Source organism: Symphalangus syndactylus, chromosome Y (assembly GCF_028878055.3).
Source record: "Symphalangus syndactylus isolate Jambi chromosome Y, NHGRI_mSymSyn1-v2.1_pri, whole genome shotgun sequence".
Classification (NCBI taxonomy): Eukaryota; Metazoa; Chordata; class Mammalia; order Primates; family Hylobatidae; genus Symphalangus; species Symphalangus syndactylus.
The window spans coordinates 19,661,703-19,670,634 of NC_072448.2; positions in this window are offsets into that span (position 1 = coordinate 19,661,703).

Sequence of the window (8,932 nt, forward strand, 5' to 3'; positions counted from 1 at the left end):
ATTTCAAGACTGTGAGGTGGTCGCTGGAAACTGCTTTTCTGACTCCGTTCTGGAAAGAGGCTATGTACAACAGTCGGGTCCCACTGGGATTGGAATATAGTCTGGTGTGTTGTTGCAGGTTCCTTAGGTGATAGAATCACACCTGAGACCCCAGAGGCTGGTGTCCGCGAACCATGGCCGGCTCTTGCCCTCACTGCCTCCCTTCATCCTGGGACTCACAGAGACTCTCTAGGAAAGGCAACAATGATGGTAAAGGCAAGTGCAATGTGGAGCCGTGTTATCACACCTTGGACTGGCCTCCCACTGGTGCAGATGAGGTTGAGAGGCTCATCTTAGAATGTCTTAGAGGCTGTCAATGGCAATGACAAGCCTGGAAAGGGTGTCCAGTAGTGCTGTTGAGGGGTCCTGTGGATTTCCCAATGAAAGCAAAGAAAAATCAGAGCTCACCTGAGAGAACTAGCTGCCTTTTGCTAAATTCCAGGTTCCACCTCCCCGGTTCATGGCATTCTCCTGCCTCAGCTTCCCGAGTAGCTGGGACTACAGGCACGTGCAACCACGCCCAGCTAATTTTTTGTATTTTTAGTAGAGACAGGTTCTTACCATGACAGCCAGGATGGTCCAGATCTCCTGACCTTGTGATCCACCGACCTTGTGATCCACCCACCTCAGCCTCCCAAAGTGCTGGGATTACAGGCATGAGCCACCGCACCTGGCCAAAATATTTTCTTTTAACAGGTTTTAGCATTTGATAAAACCAAAAAGATAGGAGCCTACATCTTTGTAAACTCTAACAAGATTTTTCTATGTATTTTCCTTATAAAAGAATGAAGCTAATTTTTAAGGGGAAGGATAGTAAATTTAATTTGATTTAAATTACTTGAATTTTCTTGCTGACCATACCTAACCTTTTACACAATATTAGTAGCCACATTGAAAACAATAAAAAGAAACAGGTGAAATTTTTAATAATATATTTAACCTGATATATCCAAAATATTGTTTCAACAGTTATTCAGTATAAAAATACTAATAAGATACTTTACATTTATAGCTTGTATGAAGTCTTTAAAATCACTTCTGTTTTTTACATTTAAAGCACATCCCATTTCATACGGACACCTTCCCAGTGTCAACGGCCCTGTGTGGTTTAAGAGTTCTGATTTTGACAGCATTTGGAAAATACAGAAAAGTAGCTGTAAAAACATGTCTAAAGTCATGCCCACCAGAACCAAACACTATCAGTGCTTTAATCTACTTCAGCCAGACTTTTTTCCTATATGCACACTTTTTTGGTGGGTGCTATACATGGTTGAGATTGTACTCTGGGTTCAGATTTGCACTCTGCTATGTGGTTGATTCAGATCCACTGCAGGTTTGAGGGCCACTGGACTAATGGAAGAAAGAGTCAGTAGATCCAACTTTAGTCCTGGTTATGCTGTTATGTTGCCACATAATCTATATTGGCATGTGTTCTTTATCTGTAAAGCGGAGGGTTTGAAGTGTGTGCTGGTTGTGCTGTTATATAGTCACTTATTAACCTATATTGGCATTGAATGTGATGTCAGCTTTAAACAAAATCCAGTGAAGACCTCTCTGCCTTAGCACTTAGAGAGTAGGAGAAGACTCTAGTATTTTCTGGCTTAAACTCTACTATTAGTTTTCTTTTTCCTCTAACATTTTATGATGAGCATTTTCAACATATAGAAAAGTTGAAACAATTCTAGCTAACACACATACCACCTGGATTGCACTATTATATTTGTATTATACTTGCTTCATCATTTTTATCTGTTCATTCATGCATCTATCTTACTGTCTTTGGCTATTTCAAGTAAATTGAAGACACCTATCTTTCCCCTAAGTATAATCTTTCCTTTTAAACCAGATGTCTGCCCTCTTACACACCTGACCATTCTTCTGTGTCTTAATTTGACCTGTTACTTTTCAATAGTTGAGAAGGTTGGGCTTATAGATGACCAGTTGACAGAGGCTTACCCTCAGCATATCAAGTTTGAGTCTTTAGAAATAAAGCCAAATGAATATAAAAGAGAAATAGAAGAGCAAATTTGGGCAGAAACATGTCAAAAGGTACTCTTCACAAGTTTGTCTTCTAAAGACTTAATCTTAGGTCTATCAAAAATATCTAGAACTTTTAATAAAGAATGTGGTAGTGTACTATTGTGCGTATTATTTTTTTCTCATGACATTTGTGTTATGCCTTTGGAGTGAGTCCTACAGATACAGTGAATGAGAAAAAAACTGTAGATAAAATAAATAGCATATATTTAGACAACATATTTGGACAGAACATTAATGTTGGGCCTAGCTCTGGAGAAATAATTTGTTACTGTTTTTATAGTATAATAGTTGGAATTTTAATTTTTTTGATCAATTTGCAGTTGAAGTTTTTTAAAGATGCCAAGATAACAAAAATTCAAATGGAAGTGAAAAGAAAGTATGAGAAGGAATTAGTTGTGTTCCAGAATGAGTTTGATAATTCTTCTCAAGCAAAATCTGAAGCCCTCATTCTTTGTGAAAAGAGTATCCCTTAGACAATTGAAAAGCACCAAGAGGTGGTATTTATGAATATTTTACTGGGTGGCTAATTCCTGCAGCTATTAGGAGGTTGTCTGAAGATCCAGGAACAAGATTGTACAAGTGATGGAATGAGGCCCCAGAAGCACCATAGGGACTGGAGCCAAGAGTGCAAAAGAGTCAAATAGAAAGAATTATGGGCCTTGAAAAAGATACACATATTTGCTGCCTCTGAGACTGGTGTAAAGGCAAGAATTGCAAAGATGAACAGTCAACTTTGGATAATGAGAAACACGCCCTTAAAAAGCTCCATCTACTCAGACAATTTAGAGGGATACATCATGAGTTGTAGAAGAAGCTTGGAGGTGCAGACTAGCTCATGTGGGTAAGGGAAGAACAGCTCCTTAAGCAGAGAGGACTGATCACCTGTACTGAGGGACCAGCTATGGTTGGGCTAGCCTGGAATTGAGAGGAACCAAACCAGTTACTTGTAGGTGAGTTTCCTGTTCTAGCTCTGTGGAGGAATTGTAAGTATCTTTCTCTTCTGTCCGTTTCACTGAGGGTGGAAAGATGGAGAGGCTTCAAAAATGGATCCTTGCAGAGCCTAATTTATTTTAATTGAGAAAGGCAGCCTATTTAGTTGAAGATTCTGGGGCTCTCTTGGGTAGTGAAGGGAAGCAGAGGAGAGGGCAGGTGGCTGCTAACCTGGGAGAAAGGGAGGGTAGAATGGCAGTCTCAGTGATCAAGGACCAGATCTGGAGAGACTGGCAGGTGGAAGAACAAGGTTGGCCCAAGAGTACAGAATTGCAGAATGAGGTTTCAGGTAGAGACTGGAAATCAAAGACAGTGTGCTGCCATTGGAGGCAGCCATGGAAATGAGCAAGAGTAAAGATCCCTGGGGTAAAGGAGTCACCAGAGCTACAAGGGTCATTCATGTGGCCATTGGATATAATTAGCAGGAAAGTAACTGGACAGGACACAAAGAGGTTGAGAAGTGGCAGGAAGTCCCAATTTGGCAAGTGGGATTTGATGTACTCCATGAAGAAATCTTACTCCTTTTCCAAGGGTGTGTCTCAGATCAGACTGGATTTGCTGCAGTATTTCCAGCATACGTACAGAACGGGTGCTTCCAGACATTAACACTAGGAAGGCATCCCCCTAGGGTCCACTCTTGCTTGGGGCTTCTTAATGAGACCTAGTTATATAATGTGAGGGGCACCCCTCTAAAATTTTGTATAGCACTTATGTGAAGTGGGCTTGCTTCAGCTATAAAAATGAGTGTTGGAAGCATGTATCTTCAAGATGATTGAATTATTTTCAGACTAATAACTTCATCTTCAAGAGAGTTGACTGACTAGATTCCTGTGTATTTAACCGCTAGTATCTGAAGACTTTGAGGAAGACTGTCAGCCTCATAAAAAGCACCCTACCTGTATTCTCTCACCTGGAATATCAATCCCCTTTTCTCTCTGATAAAAGCATAGTTTCATTCAAGGCTGATGAAAACACGACAGGTTTAAACTAATATACTCCTTTCTTGTTGGAAAGCAAGGTTTCAACCTTATTCAACTAGCTATTCTAGCTTCATAATATTTACTTCCCCAAATCCTGTTAAACTACATTTCCATATATTCCTAACATGCCTTTTGGAATTTATACTGCTTAGTTCTTTAACATCTCAGTGCCTTATCCAAATATATATATATATACACACATACACACACACACACACACACACACACATATATATATAGTCCTGGACAACAGTGCAGGACCCTGTCTCCTGTCTCTCTCTCTCTCTCTCTCTCTCTCTCTCTCTCTCTATATATATATATATATATATACACACATATATATATACACATATATATATATTTGTGTGTGTGTATATATGTGTGTTTGTGTATATATATGTGTGTGTATATATATATGTGTGTATGTGTGTATATATGTGGAATTGATACTATGGTTGATTTGAAGTCTTACTATGGTCACTATAAGGACCATTCTGTTTTTATGCATTTGGAATAGTTAAGCATAAGTACGGTTAATAATAAGTTATAGTTGATTTGAAGTCTCACTATGAAGACCATTCTATTCTTAAGTATTTGGAAGGCCCGAATGATACATCTATCTTTTGCTGTCACGTTGAGATTCCTTCAATATTCAATCAATAGTTTTGTTTTTCATGGTGTTCTTGTTTTGTTTTGTTTTGGTTTTGTTTTGGTATTGGGTTAAGAGACAGGGTCTTCCTATGCTGCCCAGGCTGATCTCAAACTCTTGGGCTCAAGTGATCCTCCTGCCTCAGCCTTCTGAAAAGCTCTGATTATAGGTGCAGGCCACCACACTTGGCTAAAGCTGATACATTATTAAGTGACGAAAGCAAATATTGTAACATAAATATCTGTGGACTAATTAGTTGAACTCTACAGTTAGAAACAGCATTATAGAAGATTCAGGTACATAAGTATACTTTCTTTTCTTTTTTTTTTTTTAAGATGGTGTTTCACTCTTGTCACCCAGGCTGGAGTGCAATGGTACAGTCTTGGCTCACTGCAACCTCCACCTCCTGGGTTCAGGTGATTCTCCTACCTCAGCCTCCTGAGTAGCTGGGATTACAGGCATGCACCACCATTCCCAGCTAATTTTGTATTTTTAGTAGAGACAGGGTTTCACCATGTTGTACAGGCCGATCTGAAACTCCTGAACACAGGTGATCCACCAAGCTTGGCCTCCAAAAGTGCTGGGATTACAGTCACGAGCCAAAGCGTCCAGCCCATAAGTGCACTTTTATTAGTTTGTAACTAATAGTATCATTCTTTCATCCTAGAATTTATTTTGCCACTCATCAACTATAACTATTGTTTAAGTGTTAATTATCTTCCATGAGAGACACCTTCCCTTTTGAGACTCTCCCACTTCCCTTAGTCAGAGATTCTCCCGTTCTTCTCAGTCAGATGCCACAGCCCCCTGGTTCTGCTAGTTTTAACACACTGTAACCAGGTCAGTTCATAAAATACACTGACGACGTCTGACTCTTTTCTTCTATTTCCCAGCAGTAATGGTCATGTAGCAGTTTTAGTCTGTTAAACTAAAAGCATGTCACATTATGTTTTTCCTAAATTTGTTAACTCAGTTATTATGGTTCGTTTACTTTATTTATGTATTTGTTTATTTATTTATTCATTGCTAATTTCCGGACCCAGAAGCTCCAGAAAAACATAACAGCATGCCTGAGGACTTAGAAGATGGGAGCAGAATACAAAGTCTCTTGAGGAGAGCTATGACAGAAAGCTCAGGAGCAAACTTCTAAAGTAATTGTTTGGTACTTTTAAAGAAGTGATATGTATTTACTAAGTCGGTAGAAATATAAAAAAAACTGAGGAAGTAGCCTATAATTAATATCTTACACACACTTTAGTGTTTGAAAAAATATATATCTTTATCAATAGCCAATACTTTCCTGCATTTGAGTTAAGGTAGTTTTTAAAAGATAAGGTTTAGAGAAGCACACCCTCTTTTCTTGTTACTCATGGCATCTCTAACATTTGTTGAGGACTGTAATTTGTTTTAACTTTCAGGGCACCTTGTGACTTGCTCAGGTTGCATAGTTGATAAGCTGCAAAAGTTGAATTATAATGACTTTTAGTCACCTTTTCCTCTACCCCACTCATACTGCCACAAAGATGGGGATATCTAACAATATATAAATTATACATAGTGGTCATAGCATTTGTCAGAGTCCATGTGCCTTGTAGTCCTTTATGATTCTGCAAAGCCAGAGTCAAAAGAAAAGAGCTAAAATTAACTATGCGGAAAATGTGATATAGGGAAAGGAAAAAATAGACAACTTTTGTTACTTTGGCTTTTCTTTACTCTGAACTTTTGTATCAGTGAGTAATATCTCAGTGCTAAGACACTACGTTCATGTGGTAATTTTCAGTGGGTGTGAAAGCATCTGACACATAAAAAGTGCTCAGTTAATATTTGTCATAAATGTATCATGAAGAAAGGACTCAACTCACATGCTCTGGGCATTTATGTGGCCTATTTTTATTGCCTTCATCATAATTTACCATCAATATTCCATTACATAATACTTGCAAACATTTGTTGAGATTATTCTTCAAAGAAATTCTATGTTTTTTATTGGACAGTTTTTTTAATCAATTCTGAAATGAGGTATTTTGCCCATATTCTCTGTGTCAGTTCCTATACTAAAATAGCCAACATGGAAAGTTCTTTACTGAAATTTTAGGAATAAATGAATTAAAGTATGTGTGTTAATTTTATCTGTTGTGGAGCTAGTGAATTATTTGGTATCATTGTTACAGCTTCTACGGTCTGCATGGGGTTTGTCTGGCTTTGGCAATTCTCATATGACTTTCGCAAGTGTTGGAGTTTGGAAACTGTTCATCACAGGAGTGTTTCTTTGTCCTTTTGGAAGCAAGAGGGCAGCTTGTAACAGCTTAGAAAGAAAAGTGAAAATCTGAAAATGTGCTTTTGGGTATTGCTAATTCAGATATAATGCTCTTGACACGTGTTTCCCAGGACTGTGCTTAGTCCCCGGGCACAAAAGTTGTTTCATTGGTTTGGGGTGGGCAGATACAAGTGGATTGGAAGTGACTAATTATCATTTGGGATTGAGTCTGTTGCATGCTCTGTAAATTTTATTTTCTTCTGTGCTCTTTGGGTCAGCCGAGACCAATGAAAAAGTGATGCTTTCAGTAACCTCATAGCAACACAACCCTCCATTTTGTGTGAGTAAGCTTTATAGCATCAAGGCAATGTTTTACTGGACATTTTATGTTCAGAAGTTATATCCCTGGATTTAGTACTGAGGGACTTTGAAGTTTATAGAATATCATGTTCAGTGACCTCAGGTGCACCTCTGCCATAGATTATCTACATTGATAATGGTCTTTCCAGAAAGATAACTGAGAAACTCATATTTAGTCATTCTGATTCGCCTGTATCAACTTGAACTAAAGAAGGACCACATAATTAGAACTAATTGACTGATGGAAGATGAAAGGAAGAATAAAGGTGACGTTTGGGTGGGTAAAGAAGCTGTATTTTTCAGTTCTGATAAAGTTTATTAGCTTCCCAAGTTGGATCTACCCCTGTCCCGTATTCTAAAAAATACAGCGTATACTTCATTGTCCCTATAAAATTACACTTTTTTTTGTAATTCTAATTATATAAAATTAAAAACATTATTGTCTTCACTGAGTTTTGAGAAACCCTCATGTTTAATATTATCTGCATTCAGAAAGGCCTGTGATTTATCCTGGATATTTTACTCAACTTGATTTCAAGATATTTTGCTAAGCGTGTAATTGTCCAGAAGTTGGCAACAACTTATTGCCTCTGGTGCATATTACTCCTAACCATGAGATACTTTATTTTTCACTTATGGAAAATTTTAACTTCTCTGTCCCATGTGGTGTAGTTTCTTATTTCATTGACTTCTAATATATTTTTCTTTATAATATTTTACTTGATATATAACCTCCTGAATTCTTGTATATATTGGCCTGAGACTGGAAGATGAGTAATTTTTCAGTCCTCTGACATTTTACATTTCAATGTACCTCTAGGAAATTTCCTACAATGAGAAGTGAAGTTTTGGTAGAAATTTCAAATAGATACTTAGGAGTGAACCAAGGATGGGTATTTGATGTTGACCAGACACCCAATGTGTGGCTTCTCCTTTTCTACTCTCTTGTGGAGACTAACTCTTCTTTTATGGGTTAGTACCATCATCTATGTAATAAATTGTACTTTGATGATATATCTACAGAGATTCATGACAGATGAATGAAAATGACAAAATAATAACTTTAATACAGTAACAATATTGATTGTTACAATATAATAACAGACAGATCTTTATCTTCAAGGAAATTAAGAACTATGGGTATTAGAGCCTTATGTTCTGAGTAGATGGTGTATTTCTGCTTAACATGTGTAGCAGGTAGAATTTCACGACATACATGACAGTTATAGCATCACAAACCCTGTTAGGTAACAGGGTTTATTTCTCACTTGCCCATGAAAGTTTTAACCCCTATATATATGCTATTTCATATTATAAAATAATGATCATTAGGTGTGACATACTGGCCATGAATATTAAATAGCTTTTATATTCACTAGGAAAACATTATGGTGTTCAATGGGCTCGCTCTTTCAGGAAAAGCTGTTTGTTTGCAAGTGGAGCTCCTAGCTATTAATGCAAAAAAGGAGGAATTCAATCAATCTGTAAATGGTATGAAAGAACTTAAGGTAATTGTTAAGCATACTGTTTTTTGAAATAGATTTTAAGCATTATATGAAACTTTAGTCATACATAATTTATCCCAAGTCACCTTATTGGGGTGTTTGGACTGCCATT